We start from the raw sequence: 15,254 nt of genomic DNA, 5'->3' as shown, positions 1-15,254 counted from the left end.
AACTTTAGCTTTCTTGAGTATAGAATTTTACTTGTCTCTCAAACCCTAGCACCTATGGTGCACATAGTAGGTCCAGGTAAGTAGGTAGTCTCAGAGGTTCCAGAACAATAGCAGGGTGTCTCAATAGTTTCCTGGAACATGATTATATTTAAAGAAGGTCATATTAGGGGACCTTAGCAGGCTGTCCTGTCTAGAGTTCTGAGCTGTCCCCAACTTGTGAGTGAGCCTTGGGCAAGCTAAAAAGACAGGCACAGCAACAGAGATTGGAAAGGAATTCACTTACCAGAACTAAGAATAAAATGGGGAGTAGGATTCAGGATTCAGGAATAGTCAGAAAATTTGATGTCAGAATTGGAGCAAACCCAAGACTGGACTCCGACTGCATCTTCCCTGGATAGATTTAATAATCTCCTGACTCTCTCTTTTTCCAATTCATTTTCACATTGCCACCAGAGGTAAACTTCTAAAATTCTTATTATGCTATTTCCTTGTTGATAAATGTTCAGTGGCCCACTGCGCCAGCCATCGTTTCATCTTCAAACTCTCCCTTCACTACTCTGCTTCATGCTGGGGCCAGCATTTTGCAAACCACTTTTCTGGTTGCTGACTGGCTCCAAGTTAGACTCTGCCAAGAGGGGGCGCTAGAGGGAGATTACAAGGAGAAGAAAGAAGGGATTTCTTTCTGCTTCCTATCATCATCACCCTAGTAACTCTTCCTCACCAGGCAGCAGCAGTTCATTTAGTACCAGTAGCAGCTCTTGGTTCCAGTCTGCAGTTTGTAAAACACTTGCAGATCCAGCCTTGTCGTGACCTCTTTAAAGATTCCACCACCAGCCAGTTGTTCTCACCTGCAGAGGTCCCAATCTCAGCCTCATAGGGCCCTTCCTCTGAACTCAGAGACATTAATACTCCGAGATCTGAGTTTTAGTTCTGTAGAGCTCTTCTTTCAAACTTCTAAATGTTTTTGCACTGGCCCCAGGCCAGCTTTCCATGTTCTTCACTCACCCCACCATCCTCTCAAATAGGTCTGCTTCTGGTTCTCCCCAGAAGTCTTTTTCAGCTTGCTCACCCTACTTGCTTCTCTTAAGGGCAGGAACACAACAGATGGCTGTTCTAGGTGTTCTCATGCGCATCAGTTCATTTTTTACTCACAATAAAAAAAAATGTGGCTTAGTCTGTTTGGTCTGCTATAACAAAATACCATAAACTAAGTGGCTTATAAACAACAGAAATCTATTTCTCATAGTTCTGGAAACTAGAAGTCCAAAATTAAGGGGTCAGAAGATTCTGTGTCTGGTGTGAGGATCTGCTTTCTGGTTCATAGAAGGGTGCCTCCTGACTGTGTCATGATGAAAGGGACAAGGCAGTTCCCTTAGGCTTCTATTATGAAGGCACTAATCCCATTCATGAGGGCTCTGTCCCAGTGACCTAATCACCTACCAAAGGCTCCACTTCCTAATACCATCACCTTGAGAGTTGGGATTTCAACATACAAATTTGGCAGGGGACACAAACATTCAGACCATAGCAGTTTTTGTCATCATTTTCTTAATTTTACTCATAAGGAAATTAAAACTCAGAGCAGTTAAGTGACTTGCCTAAGAGCACATAGCTAATTGAGTAGAGAGCTGAGATTCCTGCAGCCTTAGTGTTCTTTCCCAGTGCTATCTACCTGTCAAAGTCCTACCCATTTTCCAATGCTCATAGTAAATTCTACCTGCTCCACTAAGCCTTAGTCAGTCCTCCAATGTAGAAAAGACTCTTACTTTTTCTATTTGTAGGTAAGAACACCTTTGTACCCCCACCAACCAGCACTGAGCACAATGTCTTGTTTAGCACCCAATAAACGTTGAGGGGTTGGCACTTCTGGGGATTATTTAGGGAGCTTTGCAACACCGGGATTCACTTCTTTGGAAAATTGCTAGTTGGTTACCTTGTAGAAGTTCAAATCAGTACAATTAGATATTCCTTTTTCCCTGCTATAAACATATGCTTCTCACGAAACTCACTGGTGGATCTCATTTTTGGACTAATCTTCCTTAGCTAGGAAGGCTGCAGCCCAGGGTTCAGCTGCCTTGAAGTGGGAGGTGTAAGGCAAATAATAATGTTTAATTCATATATTTGTTGGAATTCACTTGACAGGCCAAATGGAAAATGTTTTTACATGTTCTGAGATGCTGAGATACACAATAATGACCCTTGTTTACCTCATGTGCAGCTTTGAAGGGTTGTGAAAAAGTGGTTAGATACTATTTCAGGGGCATCCAGAACAAGGTGGTGATTAAAATCAAAGCATCATGTTTCAGCCCTTGAGTTGTTACCCTTTGTGAATTTACATGAGAATCCCTTGCATGCATAAACTGGAACATGACATGACACTGCTTGGCTTAAAATTCTTCCAAGGCTTCCTCCCCATCACACAATAAAATCTAAACTCTTTCCTATGGACCATAGGCCTTGTACAACGTGGGCTTTCTGTCCAAAATCATCAGGTACTACTCTACTACTTATATGCACCCCAGTTTGCCCAAGACAGTCTTCCTTTATACCCACTCCCCTTTCATAATTGTTAGTAATGCACATTTCCATGATCACAAGTGTCCTGGTTTAAACAATACATTATATGGGCACTCTATTTATTGCTCCTTAGCTCCCTCCATGCTTGTCTGCTTTCATGTTTTTTGTTTTTACCACTTCAGGGCCTTTGCAATGCTGTTCCCTCTGCCTGAAAAGATCTCCTTCCTCTCACTTCTATAGGCAATAATCACAGTGTTATCAGATTCCCTGTACTGTGTTCTCTCATCAGGTAAAAACCCTGCTCAAAATCCTTCAAAGGCTTCCCATTACCTATGGGATCAGGCTACAGCATTCAGCCAGACCAGTAAACTTGCTGCACACTTTCATCCTAGCTTCTTCAAGTTCCAATGGTTCTTACCCCTGTGATGCTCCTCTTGTCTTACTGTGACCAGAGTCACTGTGTGTACATTTGTACAGTCAATGGCCTCTCAAAGGGTGTCCACCAAGGGAAAAGCAGAAGCTGAAGTGCTTCTGACTTCCATACCCAGGCCATACACCTGTGGGTGGCATCCTTCCAAGGGGGTGCCTTTCATCATTCACACAAGTCACTGAAGGGTTTAGAGAAGGGGCCCTAACTGGGACCATATCATCTGATGAAGTTTTAGCCTAAAGGTCAGTCCATGATCCACGCACATCAGAATCCCCTGGGTCACTTACAGCAAGAGATCCCTGGACCTTCTTGATTAATACCTCTGAGAGAGACCAGGAATCTGAGTGAGACCAGCAATCTGTATTTTTAGTAAGTGTCTTTGGGTGATTCTGATGCATAATCATATCTGGGGATGCAGCTGGGTTGATCATTTCTTACCCAAGTTTTTGTACTATTTGGCCTTTCTTGCATATCAGACTTGCCTCTTTATTGAAAGCATAGCTCTTGGAGGGTGGGGATTCCATCATATAGTACCTACTAGTGACTGAGCACCTAGCAAGAGACAGGTTGTCAAAGAATGCATAAATTACAGGGGGCCTAATTCCTCAACAAGGAGAGTTCACACAATATGTAGGCATCCACTTAATAAATACTACTTGAGAGTGTACTCTGGGCTGGCTCTATGCCTGGGACTGAGGAGACCTAGTTCTGCCCATGTGGTCCTAGAGTATGGGACTACAGATTAATACATGGGCAATTACAATAAAATGTGGCAGTGCAGATAGGAGAAGGGAGGAGCTATAGGAGTCAGAGGAGAAGCAACTTACTCAGACTTGGGCAGCCAGGGCACTCAGAGGAGGTGTCATGAAGGAGCCTGGGTTGAAAGGGTAGAAATCATCATCTGGGCAGAGGAAACATGAGCAACAGCCTAGAGGTCAAAGGGAACTTCATCTGTTAGGGAAGGCTGGAAAGTAGGTTATAAGGACAGGAGGAAAATGAGGTTGGAGAGATAAACAGAAGCCAGTTCATGAAGGGCCTTGTGTGCCATGGTAGGGAGGGTGGACTTGGCCTTGGCATTAGGTGCAAATATCCCTCCTACACGGCAGACCTTTAATGTAGGAGTCAATTTGAAAAGAAAAACCCATAACTTGAAGATCCCTGGCTCATTCACTCAGGGTTAAAGGAAGAATATTGCTCTCCTCAGGAAAACTTCCAGACTGGCAATTAACCCTCTTCATTATGTCAGTCATGGTCCCTTCATCCTTCAATGCTGGTGGGGAGTTAGGTGGTGGAATATTAATGTATAGTCCTGGATATGGAACTCAGTCCCTTGCATGGGGTAAGGAAAATATGCTGCAAATTTAAGTGAATTTCTCAGTCTGGAAATTGGAAGTTCTGAGGAATGCAATCTCGGCACAGGACCATGAATATCGGGTGCTGGAACAATCGGGAAAATTTAGGTTAGGCTCTGCATCAGAAGACATTACTGAATAAACATTAAATATTATGGTTATGTAGGAGAGTATCCTTATTTTAGGAGATTGTTGCTGAAGTATTTAGGGGTAAATTCTTACGATATCTGCAGCTTATGTTTTATGAAAATAAATGTGACAAAATGCTAACAACTAGTGAAGCAAGACAGATGAAGGCTCTTTACCTATATACTGTGCTATTCTTTCAACTTTTCTAAAGGCTTGATATTTTTTAAAATAAAAGGTTAGGAAAAGAAGAGGGAAAAAAGACTACCTGGTACCTAGCACCTCTCAGTTCTTAGACCTCAGGTATCCCATTCGCTTCTCTGAGATGATGGCAGTGCAAGGTCTTCAACCCTACTGATGGTAGGCTCACGTCAGCATTTTGGAACTTCCAGGGTACATGAGATCTTGGAAATTTTATAAAGATTTTGAAGTTGCAAAAATGGCATTTCTTTCCTTCTTCAAAATCAAAATACACATGCTAAAAGACTAAGAACTTGTTTTGCATACTCTGCAAGATTCTGTTGCTTTCCTGTATCGGAAAATGATTTATGCAAACAACCTAGTCAGCATTAGATTTGAAAATACCACACACAAAATACAAAGAATGTATCATTCTTTACATTTTATCTTTCTTGGGATTTCACTTTTAAACTACCAATTGAATTCTCATTTCAGGCACTCATGATGTATGCTGCCTTAAATAACTCATAACACAACTCTTTCATCTGTTCCTACTATATTCTCCACTCCAGAGATTCATAAAATGTGTTTTCAGGTGACTGCAAGTGGGCTTAAGAAATATAGCAAGGTTGTCTTTTGAGAGAAGAGGAAGAAAATGATTTATAACTAGTGAATGTAATAAATGACAAGAGTATGTGTAATTAGCAAAGGAAAGTTATATGCTTGAACAAACAGTTTACTCTGAGCTTCAACAACCGGCACTAAACAAGTGCTCTTAAGGGAAGTGATTTTTCAAACAAACTCAGTCTGATCAGAAATCTTTCAAACTACTTATCTTTTATTATCTCTTTGTTCTGTGAGTATGTTTGGCGATATTCCTAGGGAAATAGAACATGACCCCTTCTTTTAACAGATTTTATCACACATATGAATTATGACAATTAAGTTCACGAACTCATCCTAGAAAAAGTGTTACATACCTCATTGCTGAATATCACTTCAGTAACCTCTGAAGTACTCCCCTTGGAAAGCTGTGCACTGATGCTAGCACCTAGTCCACCTGCCAAAGCAATTTTGGAATTCTTTCTAAGATGGCTGTCGGAGCTGTTGTCATGTTACCCTTGATGTCCTGAATGTCATCAAGATGTCTTACTTTCAATATTTTCTTTAATTTCAGGTAAAGAAAAAAGTCATTGGGGGCCAGATCAGATGAGTAGGGAGGGTGTTCCAACGCAGTTCTTTGTTTACTGGCTAAAAACTCCCTCACAGACAGTGCTGTGTGAGCTGGTGCGTTGTCATGATGCAAGAGCTCCTTCAGGACCTCCTTTTGCACACACTTTTCTCATGTTGAGATTTTCAGCTAAGATTTTCCCAACTGTTTCTCTATCAATGTTTATTTTGTCTACTATTCTTCTCACGGTCAGTCGATGGTTTTGATGCACAACTGGATTAGTTTTTGCAATGTTTTTCTCAGTTCTGCTCTTTACTGGCCATTTTAATCTCTCCGCATCAGTGATGCTTTCTCCCGTCTCAGAAAAAAATGTTTAATCCATTTGTACATTTCTTCATAGCATTATCCCCAAAAACTTGTACTAACATGTCCCTGATTTCACTTCCACTCTTGCCAAGTTTAACAATAAATTTAAAGTTTATTCATTGCTCTAATTCAAGCTCTGACATTCTCACAACAGCACACAAAAACATGCAACAACAATAACGAATGCCACTCAGCAAGACACAGCCACACATCGACATGAACACAGCTTTGAGACACTGATCTACTGAGTATGAAACCTTACTGAGCTGTTTGTACAGTGCTGCCAATGTAAGTGCACGGAGGCAAGTTTGCAAACTTAATTATCAGATCTTGTAATTCACTCCTGATATGTCCATTGCAAGAAATTATTGTACATTTCAGTGCAATGAAATTGATAAATGCTCTTCAAACTTAGCTTTGACCCAGAGAACAACATACATTTCCATAAAGACCTAATTTACACATTTGTCTATAAAACTGAAACAAAAACGTCACGAAACTGTCTATTTTACTAAGTTTTCTGATATTTTCTCATTTACTTCACTTCAATTTTTTAAAAATGATGTTTCACAAGGAACTCAAATGTGCCAAAAAGAAAAAAAACAAACAAACCCATTACAAAGTGGACAAAAAATATGAATAGACACTTCTCAAAAGAAGACATACAAGCAGCCAACAGATACATGAAAAAATGCTCAGCTTCACTAGTCATCAAAGAAATGTAAATTAAAACTGCACTGAGATACGACCTAACTCTAGTCAGGATGGCCATCAGCAATGACTCAACAAACAACAGATGCTGGAGAGAATGCAGCAAAAAGGGAACACTTCTACACTGTTGATGGGAGTGTAAACTAATACAGCCTTTGTGGGAAACAGTGTAGCGATTCCTAAAAGTTCTAAAAATAGACCTTCCATACAACCCCATAATCCTCCTACTGGGAATATACCTGGAAGATCACTATGAAAAAGATACCTGCACATGTAAGTTTATCGCAGCATTGTTCATGATAACAAGAACACGGAACCACTGTGCTGCCCATCAAAAGAGAACTGATTTTTAAAATGTGGTACATATATATGATGGAATATTACGCAGCCATAAAGAAGGACAAAATCATGAACTTCACAGCAACCTGGATGAACTTAGAGTCTATAATATTGAGTAATGTATCACAGAAACAAATAACTTGAGTATCATATGTTCTCACTCATAAGTGGACCTTGAACAATTATCGTAATACTATAGGAAGAGGATTGTCAGTCGCAGGAAACTGCTGGTGAGGTAGCGGGGCGGTATTGGCAGTAGTGGGAATCTGCCAGGGGAGAGGAGGGCACACCTCATCAACAAGGGTACCTGCATAATGAACATTTGTATATCTAACCCTGAATTGTACCCCACATCTTTAAAATAAAACACTTCAAAGTTAAAAAATGATATTTGAGACCGCTTTAGTTAAATTCAAAACTTATTGAATCCTGATCCTGAGGTTGAGGAACCCTGAAATAGAGAACTACATTTTCATATGCATCTTTCTGATGAAGAAATAAGATATGAGATAAAAAAGAGTAAAAAAAAAAAGAGTACAATTGCAGATTTTTAAATGCAATTCTTTTATTATTTTATTTTATTTTTTGAGTTGGAGTCTCACTCTGTTGCCCAGACTGGAGTGCAGTGGCACACTCATGGCCACCCCAGTGTTGCCCTGCTGGGCTTCAGCCATCCTTCCACCTCAGCCTTCCAAGTAGTCGGAAATACAGGCGCGCACTACCATGCCTGGCTAATTTTTTTTAATTGTAGAGAGATCTTGCCAAGTTGCCTGGGTTGGTCTCAAACTCGTGGACTCAGGCAATCCACTCACCTCAGCCTCCTAAAATGCTGGGATTACAGGCTGAGCCACTGAGCCCGGCCAGACAATTGTAGATTCTTTGTTCCACATTGGTCTGGACAAAGGTGCAATGTCTGATGATTTTGCAAAGAAAGTTCCTAGCACTGCGCATTCTGTCTGGCACATTGTAGGTACTTAGCAAATGCTAGTTTAACAATCGGAGTCTGCTTTAATAGCATTTTCTACTAGATGTTCACACCACAAATCCTGAGATTATGCTTTCTCTTTATCCCTTGTTTCTTAGTCTCTCCTTTGAATTGTCATTGTTAGGTGTAACTTTAGGCAGCAGTTTTGTTTTAGGTCTATTTTTCCTCTTCACACAAAGATCTGAACAGAAACTTAAAATATAAAAAAGGATCTGTTGGCTCATCAACCAATAGACAAAATTTCCCTTTGCTTTTCAAGAGGAGGAAGGAATTATTATCCCCTAGTCTAATTTAATTCTGCTTAGGTAGACTGGAAATTAGCATCTAGCCAATAAGGCTCAGATTTACTGCCGTGTGTCCCTTGCTTCTGGAGACTTATGGAAAATTGCTGCCCAAGAACAGCCTTCACTGGGTGTGGCATTTGGACACCTAAACCTCTTACTCCTGATATGCTAGGAAGACAGTTATAAGACCCCTAAGTAGGGAAAATAAAATCAAAGACTCATGCCAATCCCTGCACTGTCCTGACACCAACATTATCTGTATTTTAGCAACACTATTAGATGAGAAATCCCTGGACATATCCCAGTAGGGGTCCAGATTGTTTAGTTCTCCTTCATTAGCTTTCCTAGTTTCCCAAAATTTCATGATCTCTTCCCTATTTCAGTTAACCTCACCACTGAGGCCTCCAAGGGAAAGAAGAAACCCTGGAGACTCTTGTTCCATCTTATTGCTGCCAACCCCATTGCGGGGGACTGGAAACTCTCATTGCTTGTCCCCACCTTGCTTTGGATGGGTAAGATCCTGCTCTCCATCAGGCATTATCCCTGTCTCTCCCAAGCACTTCCAAAGCCATGATAGTCTAGTTATCCAAGTCAGACCATGTTGTGGTACCTTGTAGAATTAAATCATTTTTATATGCTGTATTATTTTGACTTATTTCCCCATCATTCCTTAGTATTTCTCTTTTGAATGACTCATCATAATTCTAAACATTACATAACAAAAACATAATCTAATATGTTTATATTAAATATTTAATATAATATTATATTTAATATAATTGTCAAAATCACCCTAACCATCAGAGTTTGGCTAAGTGATACCTGACACTAAATGAGTGCGTGCACATGCTTTATTCTAAGTTAACCATCTATGGATGTTCCTATGATTGTGTTTAAAGGCACCCAAGCTAGTCTCTTTTAAAAGAATCGGACATGTTCCCTTTTCCTTTAGGTCTTTTGTTTTGTTTTGTTTTAGAAGAATGTGAGAAGGATTGGGATGAATTATTTAAATTCTTATAGAATTCAGCCATGCAGCCATTTAGCCCAAAGTTTTTCTTTCTTGGGAGGTTTTTTGATTACTGATCCAATCTCCTTATTCATTTTGTTATTGGTCTATTCAACTTTTCCATTTCTTTATGATTCAGACTCGGTAATTTGAATATTTCTAGGAATTTGTTCATTTCTTCCAACTTGTACTATTTTTGATGTATAATTGTTCATAGCAGTCTCTTATTATCTTTTGTATTACCTGTGGTATCAGTTATAATGTCTCCTCACTTATTAATAATTGTATTTAATTGAGTCTTCTCTCTTTTTTCCTGATTACTCTAGCTAAATATTTGTCAATTCTGCTTATTTTCAAGAAACCAACCCTTAGTTTCATTGATCTTTTCTATTGTCTTGCTAATCGCGATTTCATTTATTTCTGCTCTAATCTTTATTTCCTCTGCTGACTTTGGGCTTAGTTTGTTTTTCTTTTTCTAGTTCCTTAAGGTATGAGGTTAAGTTGTTTATTTAAGATCTTTCTTTTTCCTTAATGTAGGCATTCATTGCCATAAACTTTTTTGTTAGCATTGGTTTTGCCACATTCCATAAGTTTTGGTATCTTGCATTCTATTTTTATTTTTCTCAAGATATTTTTTTATTTCCCTTTTGAATTCTTCTTTGATTTATTTGTTGTTCAGGAGTGTGTTGCTTAATTTCACACTTATGAATTTTCAAAAATTCTTCCTGTTATTAATTTTTAGTTTTATACCATTGTGATCAAAAAAGATTATTTGAATGATTTCAATCTTCTTAAATTTAAGACTGGTTTTGTGCCCAATATATGATCTGTCCTGGACTATGTACTTGAGAAGAACATGTATTTACTGTTGTTGGATGGAATATTCTGTATATGTTTTTTAAGCTCTTTTGTCTATAGTGTTATTCAAATCTGCTGTTTCACTATTGATTTTATCTCTGGATGATCTATTCATTATTGAAAGTGGTGTATTTAAGATCCTTATTATTATTGTACTCTTGTCTATTTCTCCTTTCAGTTCTGTTAATATTTGCTTAACATATTTAGATGTTCCAATATTGGGTGCATTTGTATTTACAACTGTTATATCCTCTTGATGAATTGACTCCTTTATCATCATTTAGACTACCTTTGTCTCCTGTGACAGATATTGACTAAAGGTCCAGTTTGCTGATATAAGTATAGCCACCTCTGCTCTGCTTTGGTTTTCATTTACATGAAACATCTTTTTCCATCTCTTCACTTTCGGTTTATATGTGTCCTTGAGACTAAAGTGAGTCTCTTGTAGGTAGTATATTGCTGGATCTTGTTTTTTCTTGTTTTTTTTCTTTTTCAGATCAACAGGTCTTTTATTGCATCAGTAAAATGTGACAAATAGGTCTTAGAAATCATCTGGCATCTTGTTTCTGCAGCTGGACAACTCTTAGATATTATTCATCAAACTGCTGAACTGTTCCTTTCTCAGAGACATAGATACCATCCAAAAATTTTCTGATATCCTTGTTTTTAACTGTTGTGGCTTGCTGAATCAAAGCAGCTGAATTTGAAACAAGCTCAATGTCATTTCCTTCAAGAACTAATTCATCTTTCTGGGCTTGAGATACGGAACAAGCAACACCTGGCCTCATCCGAACCCTGAGGATGTATTTTTCGCCCAAGAAATTCCTAATTTCCACAAGAGACCCATTCTCCTGGATAACGACGTTGATAGGGAAGTGAGCATACACAGACCTCATCTTGTAACGAAGCCCAGTGTAACACCCTTGATTATGTTCTGTACATGACTGCAAATAGTATGGACAGTGACCAGTTCCTTTCTATTTCCCCACCACTTGTCAACCCGGAGCCTCTTCTTTTTCTTCCCAAGTAGACTGAGTTCTACATTGATGTGATTGAAGTCCCTCCACAGGCTTCCTCTGGGACCCTTCACGATAACTGTGCATCCCTTCAGGGTGATGTCGACATTTTCTGGGATGTCGACAGTCTGATTGCTGAGAATGGTCTTCATTCTCACAGTAGATGCTGCAAAGAGCTGGATCTTGTTTTTTAAAAATCTCTTCTGTCACTATCTTTTTTTTAATTAAAGAATTTAACTCATTTATATTTAGAGTTATAAATAATAGGTAAGGACTTACTGTTGCCATTTTGTTAATTGTTTATTGACTGTTTTGGATATAGCAACAAAAGTACAAGCAACAAAAGCAAAAATAAACAAACGGAACTGTATAAAACTAAAAAGCTTCTGCACAGCAAGGGAAACAATCAACAAAATGAAAAGCAACCTACAGAATGGGAGAAAATATCTAACAAGAAGATAATATCCAAAATTTGTAATAAACTCACAAACTCAATAGTAAAAATAACACCAAATAACTCAACTTAAAAATGGGCAAAATGCCTAAATAGACATTTTCCCAAAGAAGACATAGATGGCTAACAGGTTTATAAAAAGGCACTCAGCATCACATCACTGATCACCAGAAAAATGCTAATCTAAACCACAATGAGATATCACCTCATACCTGTTGGAAAGTCTATTAACAAAAAGAAAAGAGATTAACCATTGACAAGGATATGGAGAAAGGGGAAACCTTGTACACTGCTGGTGGGAATATAAAATGATAAAATCGTTATGGGAACTAGTGTAAAGCTTCCTCAAAAAAATAAAAATGGAATTACCATATGATCAAGCAATCCCACTTCTGGACATATATCCAAAAGGAATGAAATTAATATCTTGAAAAGATGGCTGTACCCCCATGTTCATTGCAGTATTATTCACAATGGTTGAGATATGGAGTGAATAGATAAAATGTGATATACACAATGGAATATTATCCAACCATACGAAGAAAAAATTGTCATTTGTGATGACATTGATAAATTTAAAGGACATTATGCTAGGTGAAATAAGCCAGACACAGAAAGACAAATACTGTTAACCTCATTTACATGTGTAATCTCAAAAGGTTGAACTCAGAAGCAGAGAGCCGGATGGTGGTTGCTAGGAGTTTGGGGGGGTAGGTAAGATAGGGAGATGGTCAAAATGTACAAACTTTCTCTTATAAGATGTATAATTTCTGGGGATATAATGTATAGCCTAGGTGATGATAGATGTGTTGATTTGATTGTGGTAATTGTTACATAATGTATATGCATATCAAGTCATCACATTGTATATCTTGAATATATACAATATTTATTTGTTAATGAAACATTTAAAAATAAAAGTAAAATCAAAACAGCATAATTAATTTTAAGAATTTATCTCAGCATTTAAATTTGTATCCTCATACATGTTTTGTCACTCTATTAAATTAAAAAACCAGTAATCATAAGAAAAAAATAAATAAAAATAAAAAAGCATGGAAATACTTAATTCTCCTTTTATTTGTTTGTTGCTTTCACTTCCTCAGTCAAAATGTGATGGTAATTATCTATCCTTCATGCTTCATTAATATTCATATAGTATGCTTTTTTAATTTATGTGTGTTTAACAAAAATGAGTACACATACCACTTTGTATCTATTTTTTTCACTTAATGGTACATCATGAAATTCCCACAAGTCAAATGTTATAACTCCCATTCATTCTTTTCAATAATTAATTTATATTCCATCGCCTGATTGTATCACAATTTATTACACTATATTGAAAAACACTTAGTTTCTAATTTTTGCCACAACAAACAATGTTGTAGTAAATATCCTTGTATATATGTACATAGGATGCACTCCTCAGAATGTATCCCCATTGTTAAGCAACACCTGACTGTATGCCAAAAGCACTATTTCATGTTAATGGGGAAACAATGGTTTACTTTACAACGGTTATGGCATAACTGACCTGAAGGAAAATAGAGTTGGACTCCTGCTTCAACTAGGAGCACAATAAATTTCCAGAAAAACTTAAAATACATACATAATCAAAAACATGTACATATATCTTTACATATTGGGCTTTCATTTATAGTAGACAGATTTCCAAAAAGATTTCTATGTCAAAGAGTATGTACATTGAAAATTTTAGAAGATATTTCTAGATTGCTTTCCATAAAGTTGTAACAATACACATTTCCACCAGCCATATATAAAGAGAATCGTTTTTTTTTTCACATCTCCATCAATAGTAGGTATTATTTTAATCATCTGATAATTAGTTAGCTAAGCAGAGATATGGTTACTTTAATTTACATTTTCTCCATATTAGATAATATTTTTTATTAGTTTAGTGGCCATTTGTATTTCTCTTCTATAAATTACTTTTTCAGTTTATTTGTCCTTATTTTTGGATTTGTGTTACTAGTCAATTTGTAAGAGCTGGCTGGGCACAGTGGTTCATGTCTGTAATCCCAGCACTTTAGGAGATCAAGGCAGGAGGATTGTTTGAGTCCAGGAGTTTAAAATCAGCCTGGGCAACATAGCAAGACCTCATCTCTACAGAAATTATTTTTTAAAAACAAGCTGGTTACGGTGGTATGCTCCTATAGACCAAGCTATGCGGGAGGTTGAAACAGAAGGACCACCTGAATCCAGGAGGTCCAGGCTGCAGTGAGCCGTGGCTATGCCACTGCACTCTAGCCTGAGTAAAGAGTGAGACTCCAACTCAAAAAAAAAAATGTGAGAGCCTTCTGACTGATATGAGTATTCATTTTTCTTATGTATGGGTTATTTGTGCTCCCCCCTTTTTAAACTAATCTCTGTTTTGTGACTTTGTTATTGTGCAATATAAAATTTTGTATGTTATATAATCAAATATATATATTTCTCCTCTAGGTTCCTCTCTTGGTTAAAAAGATCTCTCTTTCCAAACCCTAGCTTATACATATATTCTCTTAAAATTGCTCTATAGTTTTTGTTTACAAATATATTGTAAGTTTTTCTGAAAAATTTTTTTGTATGTGGTGTGAATCCAGGGTTTTTCACTTTATTTTCCTCCACACCAGCTGTCATAACCAATTTAAAATAAAATACTGTTTTCCCATTAACTTGAAATAGCACTTTTAGCATACAGCCAGGTGTTGCTTAATGATAGGAATACATTTTGAGAAATGCATCATTAGGTGATTTTGCTGTTGTGCACACATCATAGAGTGTACTCACACAAACCTAGATAAGATAACCTCCTACACACCTAGATTATATAGTATAGCTTGCTGCTTCTGGGCTACTAGCCTGTATAGCAAGTTATTATATTGAGTACTGTAGGCAATTGGAACACTGCGGTATTTGTATATCTAAACATAGAAAAGGTACAGTAAAAATATGGTATTATATTATAATCTTACGAGAGCACTATCATATATGGATTCCATCATTGACCAAAACATTATGTGGCTCATGGCTGTATATTAAATTATCATATTTATATTGATATCTACTTCGGGACATTATTTTCTTTTCTACTTTTCTTTTTGCCTATTACTACACCAAAATCATAAAGTTAGTACAAAGGCCAAAAGGGAGGAAGTGGAAGTACATGTTCTTATTGTCTATGGTTTAGGTGTGTATAACCGATGCCATCTGGGTTTGTGTGAGTACATTCTATGATGTTTGCATGATGAAATCACTTAATGATGCATTTCTCAGAACATATCCCCATTGTTAAGCAACACCTGAATGAATGCCAAAAGTTCTATTTCAAGTTAATGGGAAAATAATGGTTTATTTTAAATTAGTTATGACACAACTGGTCTAGAGGAAAATAAACTATATATAACTTAACTTATATATATATATAAACAAAAACTAGTTGGGCGTAGTGGCTCA

At 37.4% G+C, this 15,254-nt stretch overlaps 1 pseudogene across 1 annotated transcript; it reads right to left on the bottom strand.

Annotated features, from left to right (window-relative positions):
* Window positions 1-10,794: 10,794 nt before the first annotated feature.
* Window positions 10,795-11,513, bottom strand: LOC103276813 (annotated as a pseudogene). The gene has a single exon (XR_505390.2). The product of XR_505390.2 is annotated as a 60S ribosomal protein L9 pseudogene (transcript).
* Between the last annotated feature and the right edge of the window lie 3,741 nt (window positions 11,514-15,254).

This window comes from Carlito syrichta, unplaced genomic scaffold (assembly GCF_000164805.1).
Source record: "Carlito syrichta isolate Samal-C Ts95f unplaced genomic scaffold, Tarsius_syrichta-2.0.1 Scaffold116229, whole genome shotgun sequence".
Taxonomy (NCBI): Eukaryota; Metazoa; Chordata; class Mammalia; order Primates; family Tarsiidae; genus Carlito; species Carlito syrichta.
Note: the sequence above shows the minus strand (reverse complement) of the source record. Positions and strands in the feature narration are given on the sequence as shown.